This window comes from Neovison vison, chromosome 2 (genome assembly GCF_020171115.1).
Source record: "Neovison vison isolate M4711 chromosome 2, ASM_NN_V1, whole genome shotgun sequence".
In the NCBI taxonomy this organism is placed as follows: domain Eukaryota; kingdom Metazoa; phylum Chordata; class Mammalia; order Carnivora; family Mustelidae; genus Neogale; species Neogale vison.
Genome location: NC_058092.1, coordinates 26,669,042 through 26,684,036, shown reverse-complemented (window position 1 = coordinate 26,684,036; position 14,995 = coordinate 26,669,042). Strand labels below are relative to the sequence as shown.

General features: G+C 53.1%; 1 protein-coding gene across 2 annotated transcripts in view; it reads left to right on the top strand.

Moving 5' to 3' along the window:
- The first annotated feature begins 2,649 nt into the window (after positions 1 to 2,649).
- DLGAP3 (DLG associated protein 3) overlaps positions 2,650 to 14,995 on the top strand; it is a 61,733-nt gene continuing 49,387 nt past the window's right edge. Inside the window, exons 1-2 of one of the 2 annotated variants that reach the window (XM_044237765.1) lie at positions 6,221 to 6,464; positions 6,709 to 6,817. The gene's annotated coding sequence lies outside the window, so the exon portion shown is untranslated. Of the gene's footprint in view, positions 2,700 to 6,220; positions 6,465 to 6,708; positions 6,818 to 14,995 lie in introns of those variants that run through there. The other variant, XM_044237766.1, reaches the window with a different exon arrangement.

The window sequence follows — 14,995 nt, the reverse complement described above, 5'->3', positions numbered from 1 at the left end:
CAGCCCCCAAGACCAAAGTTGGCTTCAGTGCTCTGCATACTTCTCTGATTCTGCCTTCACTTAGATTTTGGCTGGGGTGTTTTTTATTTTCTTGCCTGCTCATTGATGCATTTAAGAAGATTAAAACTTTTTTTTTTTATCTACCATTTTTTAACACTTAACACGTTTCTGGTGGGAAGATCAGCTAAGCACTTAGTCTGCCATACTGCTTGAATGACAGACAGTTTGATGAGTTCTTGTCTCTGCACCTGTGTGGCTCTCTCCCCTAATTCTCTCTCCCAACTTGGAAATCTCCAAGGCCTCCTTTATGCTTCTTTGCTTCTTTGACGGCCCCTCTTCACTGAGGCAGAGCTGACTGTTGCCTCTAGACTCCAAGTATTTTGTGCCCATCTCTATTAAGACATGGGATCCCTAACACAGCAATCATAATTTGTGAAGTTCAGGGCCCATTGTTAAGAAATTATTAAGAATCTCAAGACAGTGACAGCACAGCATTAAACCAAGAGCGGGGCCTTTTAAAGTGTGGGGTTTTATGTGACTACATAGCTTACACTCCTACGAAGCTGGTTCTGAAAGTAATTATTGGTTACATCTCCATCTCCTTATACATTACTGGATGGCTGTGAAAGAACACTGCCCAGGGTAAGCCTGTTTGATTAATCTTAATCAGTAAATGGTTGTTGAATTAACAAATGAGAACTACACCATGTTCTCAATTCTAAAACACGTCAGCCCTTGCTTGGGTAACGGCTTTAAGAGGAGAAATAGAAAACCGTATTAAATGTCCCTATCCATTGTAAGATGTGTTCTAATTTCAGAATAGTTAGCAAAACGTACAACTTGGAACTCAGAAAACGTGGTGGTGCCTCTGGTGTCCTACCTGATGGCTTCATGGGAAACAAAATGGTTCTTTCAGTTCTAAAGCAGGTTCCTGGGACCAAGTTTCTACTTTATTTTCTGTCATATGTGTTCTTGCCTGGTCCCTGGGCTGGAAATGATCTGTAACCTTAGCTCATGATTGAAAATCCTTGTTGGAACCAGTCTTGTGGGCAGCAAGATAGGTAACCGTTCTGCCAGCGCCCCTCACACCGACTTCTAGATTTCCTTGGGGGAAGGGCTTCCCAAACTCCTTAATGTCATTTATGTCATATGGTATTTTTAAACATTTCTCTGGAGGAGGGGGATAGGGCTTAGCTCCCAGCTTTAACTCCTTTGAGCCTGTGACTTCTACTTTCCTTGCCTCAGTTTCCTCCTTTAAACAAGGAAGAGATCCAGCAACCCCAAAGGGTTACAGGGAAAAGGGAGTTGCTGGGTGAATGTTGAATCATAACTACTTCAAAGGTCTGTTCCTGGAGAGGAGGACAGTTGGTCTCCCAAAGCTCCCAAGCCCTCAATTCACCATCCCAAAGCTTTCAAGACCAGAAAACGTGGAGGAGGAAAGAGGGCTTTAAGGATACCCTCCTCTCCACCCCAACTTTCAGCGCCTGAGGCAATGTTCCCTCACACCCACCCTGGAAAATCAGAATCCAGGACCAGCCCTTTCCCCTCCATTTTCAGCCCCTCCCCCTGCGGCTTCCCCAACGCGCCCCCCCCCCCCAACCATTACAGCATCGCTTTGGGCGCCAAGACGGATTCCAGCCAGGAACTGCTGCAGTCAGCTTTCCTCCGCCTCTCCTGGCTCCTGCAGCTTGTGTCCTGGCTCTGCAGCCTCGGGCTGTGCTTCGGACAGTCCCCTTTCCCTTTCCCACCAACCCCGCCCCCGCCATGGCACAACCCCTGGCTCAGGGCCTAGAGGTGGGCGGGCACAGTGGGTACGGGTGGGGGCCCCAGCAAAGTCGGCAGGTATAGCGGGGTTCTCCCTCCACACTGGGAATGCCTGGGCTCTGCGGACTGTGGGTGGGGGACTCCTGTCTGTGGCTCTGAGGCCAGGCACAGCGACCCACTCTGGCGGGAGCTGGGGCAGAGAAAGGGGGCTCCTTGAACCCAGGCCAGGAGCCGAAGTCGGGTAGCTGACCGGGAAAACCCGAAGAGTCTCCTAAGGGGATGTGTATAGGGCGCTGTGTGTGACATTCAGGGTGTGACTGTGCCTCGGTGGGCGCGAGCCCGTGCCTGTGAGGCTGTGCGACTGTCTCCCCAACCGCCTGCCGCTGGGCTTGGGTCCCTGTGCCCAGGTCCGGCTGTGCGTGGTCGTGACACCGTGCGCCTGTTCCTGGGTCCGGCGGACGCGGACCTAGTGGTCCCCGGGGAGGGGAGCTGGTTGGCACCCCGGAGCTGGGCCTCCCCAGCGCTATCGCTCAGCCCAGCGGGCGCTCCTCGGAGACCCCGGCGGCCGTCGGCCGGCTGCGACCTCGGCCCTACTGGGTCCGGTGCGGGGGCAGGGAGCTCGGTCCCCCTCCCTCTCCCGGGCTCCGGGCTCGGCAGCCCTGCGCGGGGGCGGGGGCGGGGGCGGAGCGCGCGGGCGGGATCCCCCCGCCTCCCCTTCCTGGTCCCCGGGAAATCCAGCCTCCGTGGCTTGGCCGCCTCCCGCTCCCGCGCCCGCTGCCGCTCGGCGCTCGCTCGGGGCTCCGCAGCCGGCGCGGCCCCTCCGCTGGGGGCTCCGCAGTGCCGGGCCCCGTCCCTGGCCGCCCGCCCGCCGCCGCAGCGCCCCCGGCCCGGGCCGCCGGCACCATGTAACCCGGCCGGAGCCCGAGCCGGGCCAGGTAAGCCGCGGGGAGGGGTGGGGACGGGGCCGCGCTCGCGGCGCCCTCTGCAGCGCCCCCCAGCCTCGGCCTGGATGCGGCCCCGGCGCCGCCCACGCCCCGGGCTCCCGCGGCCTCGGCTCCGGGCCCCGGGAGGAGCGGGGGGACCTGGGCCTCCTCCGCCGCCCCCCGACCCCGCCCCCGCCCCGGCCTGGCGGCCCCCGGCCTGACCCGGAGCACCCGCGGGGGGACCAGGCGGAGCACGGACCGGCTCTCCGGGGTAGAGCCGCGGGGGTCGGCCAGCCCCGGCCCAGTTTTGGCCGGGGCTGGAGGCTCGGTTTTGGGAGGGAGTAGCCAGCCGGTTTGTGGGGGGAAGTGATGGTGCTGGGGAGATCCGGAGAGAAGTTTCCTTTGCAGGTGTGTGAGTGTGAGTGCGTGTCACTGTGCCTGTGATGAGTGTGTGAGTGTGTCACCGTGTGGGTCTCTGGGTGATTGTGTATGCCAGTGAGTGTATGCAGTGTGTGCGTGTGTCATTGTGGGTGAGTGTGTGCGTGTCAGTGGGTGTACGCAGTGTGAGTATGGAGTGTGTTACTGTGAATGTATCTGTAGACATGTGTGTGAATTAGTGTGTGTGTTGTCACCGTATGTGCCTGTGTATGTCTCTGTGAGTGTGTGTGTGTGTGAATAGGATGTGTGTGGGTCAGTGTGACTGTGAGTGGGTCCAGGTATCTGTGGCCTCTGTGTGTGTGTGTGTGTGTGTGTGTTGTGTGTGTGTGTGTGTGTGTTGGCTGTGTGAGAATGTATCTGAGCACAGGGTTCACTCTGAATCACTGACACCTGGGCTTTGTCCCTCCTTCCCCCCAGGGGATTCCTGGTGGTGGTCCCGGAGGCAAGGGACAGGGAGATCAGACTTTCTGAAGTCAGATCATCCCTCCTCCCTGGGGACTCCTCACCCCCAACTCAGGCAAAATCTGCATTGATCTCCCCACCTTGATCCTCACCTTCACCTACCTCCAGGGGTACCCTCTGTGATGCTATTCCTGTGTGCTTCCTGCCTGCTGGGGCCCCTGGTGGTAGTAGGGCCAGGGGTGAGCTGGAGTGTGTGTGCTGCTTCTTGGGGCCTAGGAACTTGTGTCATCCCAGTAATGTTCACCAAGGGCCCTTTAGTGCCAGTAGCTGAGGAGGCCAGGTGCAAGCTTCTGTCCTGCTGTTAGTCATCAGAGCAGGTGGCTGTCTCCCAGACTTCCAAGTCCTAAATTTCCAAGTTCTGGGTCATTTGTTCAGTCCCTGGGCTCCAGGTGGGTCTGGGCTAAAGCTCTTTGAAGTAATAATAGTAAGAAGACAATGCCCTTGTATCAGTCCATGGCTTTTGAAAAATACTCCACTCTCACCTCTTTCTTATCGCCCCAGTAGCCTCAGAAGCAAGCAGGACAGGGTAAGGTATATGAAATTGCCAGTATTCAACTGTTTTTCTTTTTTACCTACCAAAACAGCAATTTCATGTAGTTCAACTTAATATAACGCCAATGTACAGATGAGGATGTTGAGGCTCAAGAGGGAAATTGTGTTTCTCATGATTTCACCCTGGCTCATCAGCAAGACAGAAAGACTCCAACCCAGGTCTTTGGGTGATTCAGAGTTGGGCTGAGCCAAGGTTAAAGAGTGGTACTCCCTGGTGTGTTCTCTCTGACCCTGGGGGCACTGATCTCCCACTTCCACCCAGCTTTTCCTGAGTGCTGGGGCTACTTCTGCACCCAGCTGCCAAGGCCTAAAAGGGAGAGAGGGGGAGAAGAGAGGAGGGAGGGAAGGGAGAGAGGCTTCGTGAGTTGGCAGTGAATCAGGGTCTAAAAAGGGAGCTGGGAGGGCTAGGGTGGCAGGTGTTTCTAAAAGGAACATGAACATAGGATGAACAGCGTCAGATAAAAACCCTGCAACCCCACCCCCACTGCCCCACTGATCTAGCAGGCAGTGCCCACTGCATTTTATGCCAGGGGGCTCACGTCCAAGGAGTGAGCTTGTGTATAGGAGAGGAATCTTAGAATTGACTTGGCCTAATCCTTTAATTATAAAGTGAGGACACTGAAGTCCAGAGAAGGGAGGGGACTTGCCCAAGGTCACACAGCAAACTTGTGTGCTCCTGGCTAGTCTTAGCCCAGGAACTTTCCAACCCTCCATGTTACTTTCCATTCCTGGAACTCCCACCCCACACCCCCGCCTCCATCCATGCCCATCAGAGCTGAGAAGAGGGGATTTGAGGAGAAGAATCAAAGACTCAATAAGCCTAAGCCTCTAAATCCTTTAACCTGGGACCCTTTTAAAAGAGAGAGCTAGATGTTATTGGGGATGGGGATTCATAACCATACCCACCACTGACTAAGCCATGGGTTTGTCTTGATTTCTGCCAGTGAGGGGTTGGAGCTGCTAAAGGCCAGACTCCCAGCCTTTCTTCTGGGCAGTGCCTGCTTTCAGCTGCTGCCTGGCATCTCACATCATCTCTCTCCAGCTTTTGTTGGGGCTTGAGCTGGCTGAGCTCCATTTTCCTTCATCCCACCCAGTTTCTGATGCATTTTGCCTCTAGCTGGACTGACAATTCCTTATTTCATGGGTTCCCGTTGGGTGAAGAAACTTCTGGGGCTTTTCTGGGTTTGGAAGGGTCTGTAATTGCCCTTAAACCCTTTCTAATTAAACTTCCAGGAGTCTAGGGTAAATGATGAGATAATTGTCCCCATTTTACAGATGGGAACACTGAAATTCAGAGAGGGGTCTTCTATCTTGTGGTTTTTTTCCTTTTAATTCACTAAGATCAGTAGAAGAAGTTCTTGGAGTGAGGGGACGAAGGAGGAAAATGACAACAGAACCTTTTGTCTAGAGGGGCTTCTATAGACTCTTTCTAGTGTATTATACATCTCCACAGTCAGGAAACCTTTCCAGAGTCTGATTTTATTCCCACTTGGTGGATTCAACGTGTTATCTCAGTGGGAGTTGGAAGAACAGCTGTGTACCCTCCACTATACAAGCATTATGTCTTGATTCCTTCTTTACCCACCTGCCCCCCCCCCCCCAGTCTGAAGACTGCTGGCTCAGCGGGCCTCCTGCTGTCTGGGGAGTCTGGGTTTGAGCTGGGGTGAGGCAGTGGCACCATCGTTATGGTAACGAGCTGCCAGCTCATTGTTGCTAATAACTTGTCAAGTCCCTGGGCTCAGATGCAGCATGCCCTCCCACCAGCCCTTCTCCCCATGTCACAGAAAGAAAAAGTGAGGCTGTGAGGGAGGGGCCGACAAATAAGGGTGTGTGTGGGGGCAGTGGAAGGCCTTGTCCTTGGGTTACAGCTTGAGAGCTAGGGGTAGGTCCCTTAGGGGCTGATTTGCACATTTGATTACATAAGTTTGTGTATGATTGCAGGGGCTGTTACGGTGAATATATCCAGAACATACTTGTATAGACCTGTACATGCTAGCTGACATGTTCATGTGCTTTTACACAGCAACCCACATGTAAACATACTTCCAAGCACCAGAACATGCTTGTGCATGAATACTGCCTCTACCATCTGCACATAAGGCACCCAAGCAATCTGGGTTTGTGGGGGTGTCCAGGTATGTGGGTGGGGATCTGATCTTTTTCTGAGGCAGCTTCAAAGTGTCTTGTTAACAAAGGGACAGAATGGTACCAGGGTTCCTTCTTCCTTCCAGTCAAGAGCTCAGAATGGGAGTGGGCTGGGAATGATGTGAGGGGCTCAAGCATCTAGCTCCTGAAGGCCCCTGCCTCTGTGTCCTTTGAGCTCAGGTATCCCCTGCTCTCCCTCCCGCCCCCCACTCTCTGTTCTTTCTCATCCTCTCCTCTTTCTATGTGTAAATATTAAAGAGCTGAGCCTGCAGGGCTGATAGACATGGGGAGAGAATGAAATTAAAAAGGATTCCCTTGCCCCCATCCCAACACCCCCACCCTCCAGTCCCCCGCTCCTGCCTCCTCCCCTTTCCCTTCTCCCCTCCCCTCAATCAGTGCTTCCACATGTCTCTCCTCCCCCCAGTCCAGATGGGAGCTGGCTCCTTCAGAAAGGGGGCTCAGATCAGGGTGTGGGGAGCTACCTCTCTCTGCCTCCCCCCACCACATCTGCCTACAGGGCTGGGAGCCCCCACGTGAGTATTTCTCTTATCTTTGGGGTGCTGGTTAAGAAGGAAAAGTGGTTTTTAGGACCAGCTGTGAGTGGCGTTGAGAGGCTCTGGGCTTAAAGGAGGTGGGTGGGGTCCTCTCTCTAGGCTCCCTCAGGGAAGCCTCGTGTCTGGGTTTCTTTTCTCTCTTTGGACACAGGGAAGGGAGCAACACCAGGTGCTCCGGTGGATGGGCGCGAATGTGGGACGGGCAGGGGAGAGGGGCTTCTGTTCTGAAGAGCACCGGTGTGTGGTCGGGTAAATCTGGCATCCTGGGTTTCTGGCAGTGTCGCCAGGGCAGTCGCGCCAGGAGTGGCGCTGGGAGCTGTCCCGAGTGCTGAACGGGACACTGCAGGGATTTGCTCCTTCCGAACTGTCTTGGGTCTTGAATGGAGCTGCATTGGGACCCGATGATGGAAATGTGATTAGGCAGTGCTGAGGGCTCACTAGAAAAAATTCTCCCAGATGACCCATTTTCCAAGGACGGAGTCCCTGGATGGAAAGATAGATTTTGGGATCCTCCTTCTGGCTTTAGGCCTCACAGTTAGTTATTAGTGGTATTTGAAAACAAACAAACAAACAAAACTCTTTTCCTGTTTCAGTTCCCCCCTCTCCCCTTTCCCCAATCAGCTTTCTGTTAGTGTGGGGGTAGGAATGTGGCTGTAAGCTCTCTTCTCCTGGATAGTTTTTAGTGCAACAAGCTTAGGAGTACGGCCACCAGCTTTTCTCCTACTGGGTCCCACAAGTTCAGGCTCAAGGCAGTTCTGGATTAGGAGAGTTTAGGTTTTGCTATTTAGGCCTGGAGTAGATAGGGCTCAGGAGTTCAGGACAATTTGATTGACTTTGTGGCACCCCTCTGCCATCTGTCCAGCATACTTTGGAGTTGAGGACAAGGGACAGTGAAATATTCTGCAAGCCTGTCTCATTCTCTGCCCACCCAAGCCACAGCTCAGAGCAGCATTTGGGAGAGACTTTTGTTGGGGAGGAAGATTTCCAAGCAAAGGATTCAAGGAGTGGGTGGGGTTGTTCAATGCCATGGAGCAGAGAAGGAGGAGGCTAGTGGAGACAGGGCAATGGGAAAAGAGGAAGATCTGGGGAAGAAAAAAAAAAAAGCCTTGCAAATTAGGGGATAGGGTCTAGGTTTCAATCTTCAGCTTCCTTGGAAATCTTTTCCTCACTAACCTAAAATCATCTTAATTTTCTGGATTCTTGTGCTTTGTCTTTGTAACTCTGAAGGGAATAGAGCAAGGAGTTATTTCTCCCAGTCCCTTCCCTTGTCATCTCAGGGGGATGAGAGCCAAATGTCAGGATATGCAGATGAGACTGTGGGGAACAACAGGCAGGAAGGGTTGATGGCAGCTTCACCTCCCATCCCAAGAGCACAATCAAATATTCAAATGGGTTCCTTCTTGAGGGTAGAGCAGAGAGGATTTCCAGATGATGCTGGGCAAAAATTGGGTGTGGCAGGGAGTTCAAGAAAAGGAGGAAGTATCTGGGGACCCCAAACCAAGCCACTTCATTCTTTCCCAGGTGTTTCCTTCTAGTTAATAAGGAGCCCATCACCCATCATGTTTTTGATGTAACTCATGAAGACGATTCTTCTCTCCTCTAGCTGCTGGGGAGGAGCTGAGTTTTCCTATGCTGTGGGTGCTGGGAGGTGGTGGGTGTGGGTGTGGGTGCCTGTTTGGGGAGGGGAGGTGTTTGTGCTCCACTAAGCTCCTTTGGTTATATAACAGCTTTGATAAGACTTTACTTTGGAGCTGCTACTGCCTGAAGCAGTCACCCCTCCACCCCCACATGGAATACTGGATGTCCACCTCCCTGTCCCTGGCCCCTTGGAGAGTCCTGCTCTTCATGATCCAATGTTCCAGCAGCCACTTTCCTGCTGGGAGTTGTCTTCAGTTCCCCTCTCTGCTCCCTGCCCAGCTTCTGTCTTTTAAACCTTGCTTCTTTTGTTATCTTGAGCCAAGGTCATCACCTTTACATTTTTAAGCCTTATGGTCTGGCCTCTTTTTTTAAGCCTCAGGGTCTTTGGGCTGGGATAGAAGGGGTACACTGGACCTCATGAAGTTGTCCTCTAGGGAAGAAGAGAGGCGTTCCAGGAGGTTTTAGGGCCCAGAGATAATTTTCTGACTGTTCCCTCCTGTGCCCCGGTAACTGTTTTGGAGCCTGGGAGCAGTGGACTATACCCAGAGGTACTAGGAGGAAAAACTCTGGTCTTGATATTTTCTTTTGATTTCTCCTTGTTGGATTAAAGACTTGCAAATGTGTGTGGGGGGCGGGGGTGGGGGTTGCCTCTTGGGTGGAGAAGAAGTGCACTTATTCCAAGGTGCACCTGTTTCGTTGCTGCAGATGCCCCAGGTTGTCTGAGGAAATATTGGTTACTACAGGCGTGGGACAAGGGGATAACAGCCCATTTTTAGAATGACTTTTTTTTTTTTTCCTGAGAGTGGGTGGGAATGGGGTGTGTCCAGGAGTGGGGCATATCCTATTGATAGTAGGAACAACTTTCCAAATGGAGAAGTGGGAGCCTGGCAAGAAAAAGAGAAAGTGCAAACTTGCGATGCCGCTTGGAAAGAATATGGACTCCTGGCTTTGTGCGCAGGATAGAAACCAGGGGAGGGGCTGGATAGCTCTGCTATTCTGGTGCAGATGCATGTGTATTGCTGCCTGCGAGTGGGTCTGTCTGTGACTGTGCACATGTACACACATATGCATGAGTAAGCTGTGTGAATGTGTTCAGACACATTTGTGATTTTGTGTAGAAGGTGGTCACATGTATACATATAACTTTATGTGTGCGTCCATGTATTTATGGGAGTTTGGAGGCAATGGCTTAATTAAACCTATGTGTGTGTATGTGTGTGTGTGCGCGCGCGCGTGTGTGTGTTGGGGTGTTCACCCAACAATGCATATAGGTGAGTGTTTACATGTGATCGTGTCTGTGGGGACACATATGTGCACCCATGAATTAATAGCATGTGAATATATCTCCATAAGCTAGGTCACGTGAATTAATGTGGCAGAGAGAAAGAATGAGAGAGAGAGAGTGAGCGATTTGGGCTGAATATTGGAGCTGTCCAAAAGCTGTTTTCCCACACACTTGAATTTGATCCACTCTGATGCCTGTGGCTCTTCTCCAGAAAGCAGCCTCCTGAGGTGTCTCAAATTCTCATGTCACAGGGACCCAGTGGTTCCTCACTGCCATCCATGTGATGGGGATTTGCTGAGGAGAAACCCATCCAGGCCTTGGGGACAATGCAGTGAGGGAACCCAACCCAAGGCTGATCAGATACCATGGTACTGAGGAGCGTATGTGGGGAGAGGGTCTGGGAACTTAAACGTTAACATGATGACAAACACTTTAAGAATCAAGCAGAACAAGGGGGAGCTTCATGGGTGAAGGGAGCAGGAATATTAGAGAGGCCTAAATGTGCATATGAGTCTCACACCTGGCAGGGCATGTGGTGATACATGTGTACAATGAATATTATTTGTCTAGGCTTTAATATGTTTATCTTGACATGAATGCACTTTCTAACACGTACACGCATGAACGAATCCATAGGAATGTATATACCAACACAGGGCTTGTCTACAGGTCATGCAGGCTAACAAACTACATATGAAGGGAGTGTGCAGAAATACGTAGGTATATGCTAATGTTGGCCTGATGGCAACTGGTGAACGCACACCTGTGACCTCACTCACCCACTCACATGTTAACAAGAGTCTGCAAATTGTCCCTTTTCTACCACCTGTGCCTCACCCAATGCCTCCATTCATTCAGCCAGTGTTTATTTTATGCCTGTGATCTGCTACATTGTGTGCTGGCCACTGGGGATGGTCCTCGACCTCAGGTAACTTATGATCTAGAGAAGGTAAAAGACCTACAACCAAGTAAGAGAGTGTTAAGGAAAGTAGGAGGACATAAGTGTTCACTGGGGGGTGGCGGGGACCTATAGAGAGGTTGGTCAGTTCTGGAGCCGGAAAAGGAGGGGTTTGGTAAAGGATCCATGGGAAAGGAGGCCTTTGAGCCACAGTTTGAATTTGGAACAGGAGTCCCCCGGGTGGACAACTGCAGGAAAAGGTGTTTCAGTGACAGGAAATGGCCCAACTGGTCTCCCTACTCCCACCGTTGTCGGCCCCTCCTCCACAGATTCTCCCCTGCAAAAGCAGCCTGAGTACGATGAAGTCATGCCTTTCCAATGGCTTTTCATCTCAGAGGGAAATCCAGAATGTTTAGTGGGGCATGAGGCACAGAAGTGCTGTGTGTGAAGTAGCCTCCGGTGACCTCCCTGATCTCAGGTGCAGCCCCTACAAGGGCTTCCTTTTGGTTCCAGAAAGATGGTAAGCACAGTCCCCCCTCAAGGCCATTGTACTCATTTTTGCCTCAGCTTGAAATGTTCTTCCCCCAGGTAGCCATGTGATTTGCTCTCTCACTTTATTCATCTTTGCTCAAAAGTCATTTTTTTTTTTTTGAGAGGCCTCACCCATGGTCTTAGATATCCCCTTGTCTTTCTGTCCCCTCACCCCACTCCATTACTAAATATATTTGAGTCGAGCCCAAGGTTGATCAGATTCTGTGGTGCTCAGGGATGTATGTAGGGAATATACGTCCTCTACAGTCTAATACACGTTCTGTACTAGAAAATGAACTTCTTCAGAATGGGGCTTTGTCCATCGTGTTCACTGCTCTACTCCTGTGTCCAGAGGAGCGTGTGGCTCCGCTCATACTCAATACGTATTTGTCAAATCAACACTTTTTAGGTAGATGAGGCTAGCAGCGCACGAGGAGAACAGGTGGGGTTGGACCAAGATGCGGGGCAAAGAGACCAGTGAGGAACCCTCTGACATAGCTTTGGTGAGAACTCAGGAGGAGGACCGCTTTGATGTCAAACACTGGAGGTGGAGAAAAGGAGATGGAACGTGGGCACTCTCACGCACACGTGTGCACACGTATGATTTTTAGCCAGATCTCTTGTCTTAGCTGGAGAAGGCTAAGGAAGAAAGTAAAAATGTCTTTATGTGTGTGCAGTGTGTATGTTAGGAACACTCCAGGGCAAGCTGGACAGGCTCCAGCTAACCTTGGCTGACCACTCTCCCATCCTTTTGGATCTTGGCACCACCACCACACCTATGCCCACCCCTGCCAGCTAGGCGGCAGAGGGCTGCCGTGTAGGGGTCCCTCTGGTTCCATTTGGTCAGTGATACAGGGCTTCTGCCTTAGGGAACAACGTCCTGAACAGTGGGAGGGGTCTTAGGAAGACTTAGGTACACTGGGACAGAGGCATGCGGACCCCCAGAGGAGTGCTCAGAGCCCTTGAGCTCAGGCGTGGTCCAGACTTTCTGAGGCCGGATGTGGAGGGAGGAAGGGCAGCCTGTTCAGACAGCATTTTCCCTCCTCTCTTCCTCTCCCTGCTCCATTAGGGGCCCTCACTCCTGGTGGGGGTGGGTGCCTTGGCCAAGTATGGGCTCAGGAGTGAGTGCCCCCCCCCCCCGGCTGTGATGTGAATTCAGGTGTGTGGGGGTACCCGCGGAAAAGGGAGACGATTTCCAGAGCACAGGCCAGGGGTTTGGGGGTTGGGGAGGAATCTCTCTTAGAGTCTCAACTTTGGCCGTTATCCTCTCTCCCAAGAGACATGGGGACTCGCGCTCGCGTAGCACAGTGAGGGACTGAGGTTAGACCTCAGGCGGGGCCAATAGGCGGCTAGCGGGAAGGGACAGAGACTTGAGGCGCGGGGAAAGCTGGGAGGAGGGCCGGCTGAGAAAGGGAAGAAATGGGAGTGGTGGGTCAGCCCCGCCCGGCGCGGCTCCCCGACCTGGGGTGGGGGCGGTGGAGGCCTTAAATCCTCTTTGAGGGTTCCTCCCCCAGACCTCCAGGCTTGCGCCGGCGTTGCCTCATTGCCCCAGAGGCCAGGGCTAGAGTTCCTCGCAGGTTTTAGGTGTCTGGGGGCCTTCTGCCGGTCTCCTCTCCATCTGGACCAGGGGCGGGGGCGCTGCCGCCGCTCCCCTCCCACCTGGGCTCGGAGCTTGGGGGTTGGGCCGGAGCTGCCGCCAGAGCCGCCCACCTGCCCGCGGTGTCATGGCAACGACTCTGCCCACGTGGACGAAGAGGAAAGGGAGAAGAGAGGAGAGGAGGTATCACGACAGACAGGAGGCTGGGAGGAGGCTCCTCGGGGTCCTGCGTGCTGGAGCCCCCACCCTGCCAGTGGTCCGGTCCTAGCTGCTTTCACCCCAGAGCCCCCAGGGCAGGGTGGGGCTTGAGCGCCAGCCCTGGCCTCAGAGTGCGCATGTCCTTGGGAGTCCTGAGTAATGCTGATGACCTTGGCCTCCTGTGCTGGGGGCCTCCCCGGGCAGCCTCCTGGGGGAGATGGGGCTCTGGCATGTGCAGATCTCTCCTCTCCCTACCCTGCAAGTCGGGGATGGTGCCTGGGGCTGAGGGGATGAGAGCCCGACCTACTTCTCCATTTTCTCACTATTTTTCAAAAGGAAAATGACCCACTTTTCAGCCAATGGGACTGGGGCCTGCTCCCAGGCTGATTCCCTGAGCCCCCCTGCCCGGGCCTCTGCCCCATCCTCAGCCTATTAGCCACGTGCTGGACCCACTTCTGAAGGAAGCAGGTGCACCTGTGTGGAGGGGTCCTTCCCAGCCATCTGCACCAGGGTGGGGAGGGGCCTGCTCTGAGTGATGCAGGGGTATGCCAGGGCCCTACTGATCCTATGTCAGCTCCACTTTGGGTGGACCCCATTGGCAGCCACAGTCCTGTGCAGTTTGAGAGTCCTGCCTGCCATCTCCATACACTCCCAGGATGCATCTCTGGAGGGGCAGGAAGGTTCTGGGAAGGCTAGAGGAGGGCCACTCTGTATTAGTGGATGACAGTATGCTCTTTTCTCAAGCGTGGACAGGAAAGGCCTGCGGCCCTTGAGAACCATGTCTGTCTGTCTCTCTGCCTGCCTGCTAGAGCTCCTCCCGGAGAACACTCCTAGAGGGTTCTGTCTGTGCTTTTCTTCCTAAGCCCCTCCCTCTTTCTAGGATATTGGTCTGGGCCTCAGAGCCCCCTCCCTCCCTCAGCTATATTGGCCTGGGCTGGCTTGGGGGGTGATTAGGGATTTAATTATTTAGTTTCTCCAGCTCAATAGATTAATTCCATCCATCACAGGCAGGCTGAATCTTCTCCCCCTTTCATGGCTGCCTGGCCAACCCCAGAGGGAGGGAGCATCATTGCTCACCTGGGCCTAGTACTGGATCTGGGAATGATGGATAACGTTCTTGTTGGGGGAGGCTTTGGTGTATGACGTTGAACAGATGTGGGTGCCTACATGATGCGAAATGGACATGTATATTTATTGTATGGGGATAAACACACGAATGAACAGGTATGCAAGGTTTGTATCTGGGCAGCTTCTGTGCGTACAAGCATCAACGTCCACTGGATGAAAGTGCAGAAGTGTGTGAACCCGTGTGGGAATGTGTTCGTGTGTATCTTTGCATGTTACGTGGTGATGACTGTACATATGACAAGTGCCACGTGAGTTGTGTCGGGTGATCTGCATGGCTTTGTAATCTGACATATGTTCAGCTGTGAATAAGCAGCACATGCCGGTGTGCGAGGGAGGGACGGCAGGGATGGAGGTTTTCTGAGGCTGAGTGATGAGTCGGCACACTGGGGGTCCACTGGGGGGGCCTCATCAAACCATGCCGGTCAGAGAGCCATGCTACTTTTGACCTGCCGGGGCTTGGTCTCTCCGTGGTTGAGAATGTTAGGCCTGGTCTCAGACCAGATTCCCATCCCTCTTCCACTACCTTGGTGACCTTGGGCAATTTTCTTTGCATTTCTAAGCCTCAATGCCTCATCTGTAAAATGGAAGTAAAAATGCTAGCTCCTACAAAGGAGAGTTTGTGAGGGCGACACGAAGAAGTCCAACAAAAGTGCTTGACCCCATGCCTTTTTAGTTGTAGGCACTCAAAGAGCTGTACCTCGGACTCCAGAGTTGAAAGGCTCCAGGGGTTTTCTGTCTGAGATGTGGTCAGTGCTTGAGTTCATTCTATAGCATCCACCAAAGCAGCCCTCCCTCCAGCCTCTGCTTGCATGCCTCACTAGATAGGATATGCCCAGTTCTTCTGGAAGCCCACTACCCTGGAGCAGCTCTGCCTGCTGGGGA